This window comes from Peromyscus eremicus, chromosome X, assembly GCF_949786415.1.
Source record: "Peromyscus eremicus chromosome X, PerEre_H2_v1, whole genome shotgun sequence".
NCBI classification, from domain to species: Eukaryota; Metazoa; Chordata; class Mammalia; order Rodentia; family Cricetidae; genus Peromyscus; species Peromyscus eremicus.
The window spans coordinates 125,733,861-125,746,886 of record NC_081439.1 but is presented as its reverse complement, the minus strand read 5'-3'; positions in this window follow the sequence as shown (position 1 = coordinate 125,746,886).

The following is a 13,026-nucleotide window of genomic DNA, read 5'->3' as shown; positions in this document are numbered from 1 at the left end:
AATGGTCAGCCCTGAAAACATACATAAGTTCCTCTTTATAATGCCTTCAGGACGAAAATGCTTCTACATGCACAGTACTTTTAAGGGCCTCCATTCCCTTAAAAGTGCTCATTGATAAGGCACTGATCTATGAGTACAGCAGAATATCATTAGGAATCATTTTATTGATTTTTTTTCTTTTAGTCCAGTAGTATTTAGTTTTACACTGGGTCTCTGGTCTATCTAATCTTTGGTTCTTGGTTACCAAAGCAATGTCAGGCATGGGTTTCTTCTCATGGAGGGGGCCTTAGGCCAAATCAGAAATTTATTGGCTACTCCCACAGATCTGTGTCACCATTGCCCTTGCATATTATTCAGGCAGGACAGATTGTATGGTCAAAGTTTTTGTGGATGAGTTGGTGTTTACATTTCTCTTTCAGTAGCTTGCAGAATACCTTCTCACACCAAAGAGTCTAGAGCACATGGGTGAGGACTCCATGTAGGGACCAGTTCAACTTCTCTATTTTCAATGAATTGTGTACATATTGACCTTGACAATGGGACCCCACTGTCAGTTTGCAGAGAGCAACGTTTGTCTTAGCAACAACTTGGGTTGTCTGGGGATTTCTGTGGGACCCTCTTGGCCAACAAAAGAAGAGGCAGAAACAGTGTAAGAGTCAGAGGGGATGGAGGACACCAGGGGAACAAGGCTCTCTGAATCAACTAAACAAGGTGCATAGAGCTCACAGAGACTGAAGTAGCTTACATGGTTCTACACCAGATCCTCTACACATATATTATAGCTATTAGCTTAGTATTTTTATGGTATTCTGGTCTCTGACCCTTGTGCCTGCTCTTGGAACTTTTTCCCTCCTTTTGGGTTGCTGGGTCCAACTTTGATATGATAGTTTTTGCTTCATCTTATACTTTATTTTGTCATGTTTGGTTGTTATCTCTTAGAAGTCTGTTCTTTTCTAATGAGAGACAGAAAGGGACTAGATCCAGATGGCAGAAGAGGTGAGGAGGAACTGGAGGCAGTAGAGGGAGGAGACTGTAATCAGGATATATTGTATGAGAAAATAATTTATTTTCAATAAAAGAAAAAAGTGTAAAGTAAAAAGACTTTGTTGAAGTTTGAGTAATCTCATGAGAAGACTTTATTTTTTTCCTGTTATTTTTATTTATTCTTCTTTTGTATATTACATCCTGATTGTAATTTCCCTTTCCTCCCCTACCCAAGGCTATCCTCCACCTCTCCTCTACCCTAGATGCATACCCCCTCTGCCTCCCCTCAGAAAAGAGCAGGCCTCCCAGGGAGATCAACCAAACATACATAATAAGTTACAGTAAGACAGGAACATACCCTCATATCAAGGCTGGACTAGACAACCCAGTAGAAGGAAAAGGGTCCCAAAATCAGGCAAAAGAGTCAGAGACAGCCCCTGATCCCACTGTTAGTAGTCCCACAAGACAAACAAGCTACACAACTCTAACATATACGCAGGTGACATAGGTCAGACCCCTAGAGGCTACCTGCAAGCACCCATAAATCCTGGTCAGTTGATCCTGTGGGCCATGTTCTCATGGTGTCTCTGACTCCTCTGGTTCCTCTGATCTTTCCTCTCCCTACTTCTCAGGACTCCCGTAGTTCCAACTAATATTTGGCTGTGGGGCTCTGCATCTGCTCCCATCGGTTGCTGGATAAAGTTTCTCTGGTCTCTTTGATGAGGAGTCTGCTAGGATTAGGTCCTAGAACACTCTGTAGGCATGACACATTATAGGTCAAAGGTTTTGTGGCTGGGTTGGTGTTCCAATCCCTCCACATATTTAAGTTTTTTTGTAGAAGTCATTCACATGCAAAGGACACAGTCAATAGGACAAAACAGCAGCTCACAGACTGGGAAAAGATTTTCACTAATCCACATCTGACAGAGGGCTAATATTCAAAATATATAAATAACTCAAGAAACTAGATATCAAGAAAACAAATAACCCAATGGTGCATATCTAAACAGATGCAGATAGAGAGTTTTCTCTCTGGGTCCCGCCAAGCTCCGGCAGTCCAACAGCCAACTTATAAAATAAACACACAGATGCTTATATTATTTAAATTGTTTGGCCTATGGCTCCGGCTTCTTGTTAACTGTTCTTACATCATAAATTAACCCATTTCTATTAATCTGTACTTTGCCACAGATTACTGTACTTGGCTTGTGGCTTACCAGTACCTTACATCTTCCTTGTCATGGTGGTGGCTGGCAGTGTCTCCCTCTGTTCTCTCTATTCTCCTCTCTGTTAGTCCTGCCTATACTTTCTGCCTGGCTACTGGCCAATTAGTGTTTTATTTATTAATCAATCAGTGCAACACATTTGACAAACAGAACATCCCACAGCAAACAGAGAATGCTCAAAAGAATCTCAAATGGCCAAGAAGCACTTAAAGAAATGTTCAACATCCTTAGCCATTAGCAAAATTCAAATCAAAATGACTCTGAGATTCCACTTGTCATAATGGCAAAGATAAGAAACACTGATGACAGCTCATGCTGGAGAAGATGTGGAGCCAGGGGAACACTCCTTCATTGCTGGTGAGAGTGCAAACTTGTGCAGCCACTTTGGAAATCAGTATGAAGTTTCCTCAGAAAATTGGAAATCAATATACCTCAAGACACAGCTATAACACTCCTGGGCATATACCCAAAAGACTCTCCATCCAATCACAAGGATACTTGCTCAACTATGTTCATAGCAGTTTTATGTATTTATAATGGCCAGAAATTGGAAACAATCTAGTGTGCCTCAACCAAAGAACAGATAGAGAAAATGTGGTATTTTACACAATAGAGTATTACTCAGCTATTAAAAACAATGACATCATGAAATTTACTGGTAAATGGATGGAACTAGAAAAGTCATCCTGAGTGAGATAACCCAGACCCAGAAAGACAAACATGGTATATACTCACTCACAAGTGGATATTAGCCTTAAAGTAAAGGGCAACCATGCTATAATCCACAGACCTAGAGAAGCTAAGTAACAAGGAGGGCTCAAAGAGGGTACACATGAATCTCATTGAGAAGGGGAAATAGAATAGACATCACAGGGGTTGGGGGAACATGTAGCAGGAATCTTAAAAGGTCTTATTAATAAATACAAACCCGGTGCCAGAGAAGCAGAACAAGCCACAGCCTTCTCACTTCACCAATTCCTTAGCTGATCCTGTTTCCTCAGACTGGAAGCCTCTGAGTCCTCATCCAGAATGAATCTCAGCTGAACTGCTGCTCAAAAACCTAAAAGCTTAACCAGCCTGGTTCCTGATCCTCACGTCTTATATACCTTTCTGCTTTCTCCCATCACTTCCTGGGATTAAAGGCTCACTTCCTGGGATTAAAGGCGTGAGTCACCATGCCTGGCTGTTTCCAGTGTGGCTTTAAACTCACAGAGATCCGCATGGATCTCTGCCTCCCAAGTGATAGGATTAAAGGCATGTGTGCCACCATTCTCTGGCCCCTTTATCTAGTGGCTGTTGTGTTCTCTGACCCCAGATAAGTTTATTAGGGTACACAATATTTTGAGGAACACAATATCATCACAGGGATGGGTCTAGATGAGGAGTGGTGATGGGAACCGGAAAGATCAGGTAGGGAGAGGATGGAAGGCGAGTACTTGGAGAGACAACTGGAATTGGGTGGCATCTCTCTGGGTGGAGAGATGGGAAGAGCTAGAAATCTAGTGCAATGGAAACTCCCAGAAATCTACAAGGGTGACTCTATCTAAGACTCCCAGCTATGGGAAATACAGAGCCTGAACGGGCTGTCTTCTGTAACCAGGCAACACTTCCAATAGAGAGACAGGGACAACAACCCAGCCACATAACCTTTGACCTACCATTTGTCCTGCCTACAAGATGTGCTGGGGTAAAGGTGGCACAGTGATTGTGGGAGTAGCCAACCAATGACTGATCTAGCTTGAAACTCATGCCATGAGAAGGAACTCACCCCTGACACTGCCTGGAGGGCCTGAGCCCAGTGGCAGGACAACCCAGTGACCTAGGATAGAAACAAACACTACTGTTAAGACTTGCTTTGTGACTAAGTATATGGTCAATTTTGGAGAATGTTCCATAAGATATTGATAAGGAGGTATATTCTTTTGTGTTTGGGTTAAATGTAGGTATCTGTTAGGTCCATTTGAATCATAACATCTGTTAGCTCCATTATTTTCTGTCTAGGTGCTGATTTCTGAGTTTGTCTTTGTTGGATAGGTGTTTTCTTCCTTGGTTACTGCTTCCTCTTTGAGGCCACTGTAACCTCTGATCCATTAGGGAGCCTCTGTCCAAGTGGAGTGGGGCCTGGACTTCTGGCTGCTAGCTTGGCCTTTGGTGACGCAGGGGGTCTCAACCCAAGTTGAGGGGATGGGATATGGTGATAAGGAAGGGAGTGTGGGTTGGGGGTACTGAGTGAATGGAGGAGGTCTGCTGGTAGACTAGCTCTACCCTCTGATCTAAGTGGGTTACAGTATGTTTAAAAATATACAAAGTCTTAGGAAAGTAGAGAGAAGGTATAGACAGTCATAAAAAAGAAATATATAGTTTTCAAATAATAAAGTCCTTAAAAAGGGAGTAAAGTAATATAAAAATAAAGCCATGTAAAGATGAGAAATACACAGAGAGTCTGGATACTGTAAGTTATTTTGTTTGACAGCTGAGGAAGGAGCAATAGGTGCTAAGAGACATTTGATTATAAATGTTGCTGGGTTAATCCAACCTATATATTTTGAAAATGCCTTGTCTTCAAAATTTAAGTTAAAAGATATGTTACTTTGGAGAAGAGGTTATGCTTTTGTTTCAACAAGAAATGAGAGGCTCTGGATTAATTCTGGGTTAAGAAAAATCAGATTTGATTGACGAAGACCCCCTGAAAAACCTTCAATGGATGGCCCAGATGATCCAATGTTTTAGAGCATCTCTGTTGCAGTTTCCTCTGAATTCTGCATCCAGAACAGCTTCAAGGCTGTTGGCTGAGATGATCCAGCTTCACAGACTACTCCATTCAGGACTTGACCATAATCCTGAATTTTCTTAGGGTACCCCAAAGATTACCAGTGCCCCAATCAACAGGAAGTAGTCTAGAAAACTATGCCCATATTCCCCCAAAATGAGTTATGGATATTTATTATCATTTTATGGGGGTTGGTTATAAGTTGTTATGGATAATGATCAGGAAAAAAGCTAAACAAAGGAGATCAGATTCAGGGATCTTCTGTAAAGAAAAAATGGGGATATAGAATTGATAACATAAAAAGGTAGATTATTGAATCTACTTTTAAAAAGCAACTACTAGTTTAAAATATTTTACATTGGTTTGGATCTTTGTATATTAATACAAATTTGAGATTATTTTTGTTAGAACATACTACACATACATTTCTACTCTTGTTCAAGGTATTGTATCTATATAACTCATTTAACAATGTAATGCAAATTCTAGACCTTGAAAGTTATTATTACTAACTAATTAGGATATAAAGAAATGCAAGTTAGGTGATATTTGACTCAATTTCTTTTTTTAAAATTTTTTATTTTTTTTCTTTCATTTTTCTTTATTAAGAATTTTTCTACTCACTCCACATACTATCCACAGATCCCCCCTCCTCCCTCCTCCCACCCCCAGCCCTCTTTCCCAAGCCACCCCACATCTCCACATCCCCCAAATTGAGGTCTCCCAAGGGGAATCAGCAGAGCCCAGCATACTGAGCCTAGGCAAGTCCAAACCCCTTCCCACTGCACCAAGGCTGTGCAAGCTTTCACACCACAGCTACTGAGTTCCAGAAGCCTGCCCATTGACCAGGGACAAATCCCAATTCCCTGGCCTAGGTGCCCCCCAAACAGTTTGTTGGCTCAATTTCTACAGGAAGATTATTGTTAAAACACAATTGTCACATAAAAACCTAAAAGATGAAGCTGAAGAACATCTCTTACTTCCTCATCTATTTTTTATACATAGCCAATAGAGGAGTATTGAGTCCAGTGTAATTAATAGAATGAATCTAATTTCCTAGGATTCAAGAGTAGAAAAAAAATATTAGCTTTTCACATTCTCCTCAATGCCAGGAGTTACTGTTTAAAGATTTCACTAGATGAGTCAATTCAATGTGAGTGATGGGTTAGAAGGTAGAAATTGAGCCAAATATCACCATACATATGTATCTGCATTATGTAACCTCTTGTTCTTTATTGGTTCAAACTGATATTCTTTTAATAGTTAAGTGGAAACAATTTCAAAAATCATTGAATGCTTTGTAAATCCTTGAGCTTTCATGAAACTACCTCGTTCTTCAATGTTCCATTTCTCAGTAGCTAATTTCTTTAAATCTATGTCAGGTATTTAATTAAAAATTTGGCTTACAATTAAAAAAAGAAATACAAGTTAGTAGTTAGTCATTACAATAAAACTTGTAGTCATATTAGGTATGTTTTCAAGGAAAAACAGATATATTTTAGGTACACAAGTGGTCTTCAAATAGTTCAGAGATCTACATAATATGGCATTTAAGATGTTTTAATAACATAAGTTCTTTTTTTTATGACAATGAGACACATCTGCTCCTGGCAGCACCAATCTACTTTAGAGAAGATGATGGGCATCAAAGAAACTCCATATGGAGTTTACTTTCTTTGTGGCAATAGTTAGCCACTAAGCAAGAAAGTGCCCTTGCTTTGACTGTTGACAGTATTCTGTCCAAATTGGACAAGCAGGACACAAAAGAAAGGACTGCTAAACTTTTCCAAGATAAGGTAGGACAGCCCTTCAGAAAATCCTGCTTCACAGATAAGTCTGTCAGATATTCTAGGCTTGTAGGCCAAAGATGAATGCCCCAGAGTTGCAAAGAAACTTCAGATGACTGTCCAGGCAGCTTGAGGTCCCTGTCATTGGGTAACATTTCACCCTTATGGGGTCTTTGATGGAGTTGAAGACAAAATAGTTATAGTTATAATTTTCCTTAGTTATAATAGAAAGTAAATTAGATACAAAACTTTAGACTCACCAAGATATGATAGATTATTAAGTATTTTCTCCTATTTTGCCAAATGCAAATGGATTAGATAGAGTTACTCTAATTCTTACTTGATAACTGTTTTGTCATATGTAATTTTATTATGTTAAAGTTAAAACCTTCCTTTTTGGTTAGACAGAAATGGGGAAAATGTTGTGGGATGGTCCTTCTATATGCTGTGAATTATATGCTGCTCTCATTGGGTAGTAAAAAAGCTGACAGGCCCATAGCTGGGCAGGAATTTAGGTGAGAAAGCCAAACTGAGAATGCTGGGAAGGAGAAGGATGGAGTCAGGGAGTCACCAGCCAGATGCAGAGGAAGCAAGATGAGAATGCCATACTGAGAAAAGGTACCAAGCTATATGGCTAGACATAGTTAAGAATTATGGATTAATTTAAGTGTAAGAGCTAGTTAGTAACAAACCTGAATTACTGGCAGAGCATTTATAAGTAATATTAAGCCTTTGAGTGGTTCTTTGGGAACTGGTGGGCAAGGGAACCATTTGTTTACAGCTTTCAAATATTGAAATTTGCCTCAGAAACCTGATAAAGTTAACATGTTCTGCTAGATTACTATCTCATATGATTGTTCTCTGACATACTCATTTAATACCTTTTTAATCAGTCAGGATTCCTGGTTTAGAGTGACAGAAATACACCTCTGATATGCTTAAGCAAACTACAATGTCTGATGGCTCATATAACCTTGGGTGGCTAAGGGTGGCCCAAGTTCCAAACTTTAAATTTCATTTCAGTTTTGATTTTGCTTTGCACCTCTGCTTCTTTAGTGCTGGCTTTGTGGTCAAGCAGGCCTCTAGCACATGGTTTCCACTAGCTTCCTTGGTGCTTACAAGTTCAGAAGAGATCTATGAGTTCTAGGAAAGAGTTGACTCTGGCTTCATTTGTGCAATTGAAATCATTGACCAACTGTAGGGAAGTATACATTCCTAACGGAGGAGACACAGAATTGTGTCATGGTGGTTTGTCTCATCATTGGGGTATTAGAAGTTTCCAAAAGAAAATATGCAGACAACAAAACTAACAGAAACTTGGAAGACAATAACTTTGACTTAAATGTTCTAAAATTCTCTAAAAATGTGACTTATGTGGCTCTGATTTTTCTACTAGATTGAGCATTTACTGGCTCCTTTCAAGTTAGAAACATATCCTTCCATTCTGGAAGCTCTTCCTATATTTCCTTACTGAAGGTGAGGGTTCTACTTTGTAAATTGCATTGTTGGTATTTTCTACTATGAGTTTGAAATTCAGCTCTCCTTCTAAGTTTCCACTGAAACGCTTTCTAACTTCCAAGATTGCATGGCTGTTTTTCCCCTTATAGTTATTTTTTTGTAAAGGTTTTCATATTAAAAAAATTATTGTTGCTTTACTGGAGTTTCAGGAGGAAGTAAAAGCAAATGTGGGTGTTTGATCCATCATCCTTATTCAAAAGTCCCACACATTTATATTTTTAAATAAGCTCATGCTATACAGACTGTTCTATAATCTGCTTTTATCATCAAATTCTAGTGAGTAATTGTATTTTTTTCATGTCAATAAATAGAAGTCTACACAAGCAGTTCTTAAGCTTGGTTGCATAGTAGAATCAGTAGGTAGTAGGGGTGGGGTAGCTTTAAAAAGTACTGATGTCTGAGCCCCACCTCCAGAAGTCCTAATTTAAGAGATTTGAGGTATAACTGGCACTTTAAATTGAAACATCTTAGGTGATTAAAAAAATGCAGCTATAGATCTATCCTGTTGTTCATCATAATGATCTAATATCCCTTGGATAGTTTGTACTACAATTCATTTAAAGCAACCCTTTTCTGGATACATGTTACTTCCTATTACTTGGTATTAGAAAAAATGCTCTTATGAACATCTTTGGATGTAAAACATTGTCTGCATTTTTAATTACTTTATTGGCTGTATTCCTAGAAGTAGAATCAGTGTGTTTAAGTACATGAATATTTATAAGACTTTTGGGTACAATTGACTATCTTTCTCTCTAAAGTGGTTTGACCAATTTAGATCATCCCTTCCCCAGTACATGTGAAAATCTGTTTTCTTTATACTCAGAAACACCATGGACCACCGTCAATAACATACATTAAAACTTTAAAATGTAGCCAGTTTAAAGTTTCTAAAAATGATTGGAGTATGCCCTCCAACCCATGCCCCCCAGTTTGAATGTGGTAAAAATGTGTATAGCATAAAATGAACTATCTTTGCCACTTTAACCATACAGTTCAGGGGCACCAGTGACATTCACACTGTTATACAACCATTGTCATCTTACATTTCCAAAACTCTTTCTTCTTTTCTATCTGAAATACTGTACCTATTAAACAGTGACTCCTTATTCATCTCTACCTGTTATGGAATATTACTTTAACTAAGCAAAGATATGTTACATTTGCTTCTGCTGTGGAATATTACTTTAACTGCATAAAAGTGTGTATGTTTGTCTATGCTGCATTTGTTAAATGATGTAAGGATGTGTGTTTAATTATGTAAAGATGTGTTACATTTGTTTGTGTTTCATTTGTTTAATTATGTAAAGATGTGTTGCATTTGTTTTACCTTGCCTGACTAAGGTCTAATAAAAAGCTGAATGGCCAATAGCTAGGCAGAGAGTGGGATAGGCAGGGCTGGCAGGCAGAGAAAATAAACAGGAGGATAAATCTAGGCTCAAGACAGGAGAAAAGAAGAAGAGACCGAGGGAGAAAGAGAGGGACATGTCTGAGGCAAGAAGCCAGGCAGCCACCAGCCAACCAGACATGAGAAGCAGTACAAATAAGATATACAGAAGGAAAGAAAAGTAAAAAGCTCTGAGACAAAATGTAGATAAAGAGAAACAGATTAATTTAAGTTAAGAGCTAGTCAGAAATGAGCCTAAGCTAGGCTGAGTGTTTAAAACTAATAGGTCTCTGTTATGATTTGGAAGCTGGTTGGTGGCCTAAAAAAAAGGCCTGCTACATCTACCTACCAGTCCCTAGCAACCGTCATTCTTCAATCTCTATAATCTGCAACATGGTCTATGAAAATGAAATCAAGCACAATTTGACCTTTTCTTCCTGGATTCTTTCACTTTGAATGCTTTTAATCTTGATATTTTGTTGTCAATACATAGGTTATATATAAGGTTAAAATCAATGAGTAGAAATCTGCATTGTTGTGTAGGAGGGGAGTTATTATAACAATTGGCTCATGGGATTACGGAGGTTGTTGAGTGATATGATCTGCTCTCTACAAGCTGGAAGCTCAGGAAAAAGTCAATGTTGTAATTGAGCCAAAGTCCTAAGGCTGGAGAAGCAGATATTTTTGCTTGCTATTTTTTCTAGGACCTGCAAAGTTGAATGTCCCCACTTGCATTGTTAAGAGCAATCCTTTTATTCAGTCTACCAACTTCAATGCTAATCTCTTTCTGAACAAACCTTTATAGATACGTCTAGAAGTAACTTTTATCAGGTATTTGAACATCCCTTGGTAGAGTAAGATTGCTGCAAAGAATTCAGCATCATAGAAACGAAACAATGTTTGTATCTCATTTTTGTGTGTTGATTGCTTAATCATAGGAGAAGGATCCACAAGAAATGTTCTTTGGTGTAAAGTATATGAAAACCCCAATAGCTGTTGTTTAATAAAATTAGCTTTTCTTGACAAAAATGAGTATCTTGATGTAAAAAGTTGCTGGTATTGGTCTAGTGGCTCAAAGCTAAGTATCTTAGTTTTAATCATCATTTCTTTGTCCAAAGTAGGAAGAAGGAAGTGAATAAAAAAAAATGTGCCATCTGTAATTTTAACTAATAAAACAAAATTTCCTAGAAATCCCCCTCCCACATCACACTGCATTCCATAAGTATATACAATTTGTATGTATTTAGAAAAGTCAAAAGAGGAACTAGAGAGATGCCTCGGTGAAGAAAGGCACTTGCTACCAATTCTTACGATCTGAATTTGTTTTTAGGATCCCTACATTGTGGAAGGAGAGGCTACTGTCTTCTGAAGTCCAAAATCTCCTGTGGCATACATGGGCTTCTCCCACCTCAAATAAATAAATGATTGAATGAATAATAAGTAAATGCAAAAAGAAAGTTAAAAGGTATTAATTAAAGAAGGTGGAACTGTTCACTACCTTGATTTCATTATCACATTTTATATAGGTAAGACATTTTCTTTCAGTGTTTTATTCAATTTAATTTGACACCTGTATATAGTGTGATGAGTAAAACTGTTCATAAATTTGTACAATTATAAACTCTCTACTTTTTCAGTGGAAACTTGTCACCCTTATCTCTATATAATTATCTATATAATCTCAGTGACATGCATAATTGTCCATATTGTCAGTATACAAAAGATTGTAACTAGAGTTTTCCTGCCTTGCCCACAATCAGGACAAATCTTTGTCACCCGCCAGTCTCACAGACACTCAGACCCAACCAAGTAAACACAGAGACTTATATTGCTTACAAACTGTATGGCCGTGGCAGGCTTCTTGCTAACTGTTCTTATAGCTTAAATTAATCCATTTCCATAAATCTATACCTTGCCGCGTGGCTCGTGGCTTACCAGCATCTCCACATGCCGCTTGTCATCGTGGCGGCTGGCAGTGACTCCTTCCGCCTTCCTGTTCTTTCTTTTCTCCTCTCTGTTAGTCCTGCCTATACTTCCTGCTTAGCCACTGGCCAATCACTGTTTTATTTATTGACCAATCAGAGAAATTTGACATACAGACCATCCCACAGCAAAAGATGGTTTAAAAATCAACACAGAAAGACAAACATTCTGATAAATAGGTAAAGGACCATGCAATTATTGGATAACCCATCAAGTAATTTTATTTATTAACTTTATTTTATGTGTCACCTATTTTAAACAAATGTCTCCATGCTTTCTGGTTTGCAATTTTTTTGTTTCAACATGCAAAAGATTTATATTTTCATTGTAATGTTCATATATTCTTGATTTCATGTTTTGTTTTCTGTTTGTAAAAACCTAGTCCATTCTTAGAAAATATTAATAATCTTCCATATTTCCTTATTGATCTTTCATTGATTTATTTTGGCGTTTTGACACAGGATTTTTTTTTTGTGTAGCCTTGGCTGTCCTGGAACTCACTCTGTAGACCAGGATGTCCTTGAACGCATAGAGATATGCTTGCCTCTACCTTTTTAGTACTGGCATCAAAGGCATGTGCCAAAACCACCTGGCTTCATTGTTTTATTTTAATTCAAACTATCTGGGATTTCAAGATAGCTTGCTGCCATGGCTGGTGATGAAAATTATTTCCAGGGAGATACGTTAGAGAGAGATAACAGACTCCTACAGGTTGTCCTCCGACTTCTACACACAGCTTGCCCCACCCTGCCGTGCGACACACACATGCACATACAAAAAAATAATGGGGTAGCTGGAATGATATCCTCTTTGATTTCTGAGGATGGGGAAATAGTTATTCAAAGGAATAAGGGAAGCAAATTTAGTCTACTACTCCTAAACATAGAAAAGACAAAGAGAGCTTTGCCAACTATATAACAAATCATGTCATGTTAAATTTTTCCTGAAGAATGGTGGTAGTAGCTGGGTGAAATGTGCTCACAGTGGGGTCTGTTTAAAAGCAAGAAAGTTTGGTTGCAAGGAAACCTTAAACACTGGTGGTGGGAGAGACTAGCAAACACCGCCAATGATTTGGTTTCAAATATCAGAGGTAAGTATAAACATACACATAGTTATACAACATAGAAATGAATTTTGAGATCTGGTGTGTTGTTCAAAACCCTAGAAGCCTCATACAGAGTCCAAAGAATGGTAAGAAAATGAAATGAGGGAAGTAGGGCTGAATTGCTCTCAGCATATGGGTCAGAAGTAGTTTTTAAGAAGGGAAGAGAAAAACCTGGCCTACTTATGAAGCTGTTTTCTATATTGTTGTTTTTACAGAGGATTAATGTAGGACTGGATAGGCTCTGAGTTCCAGATGAAATTGTTTTG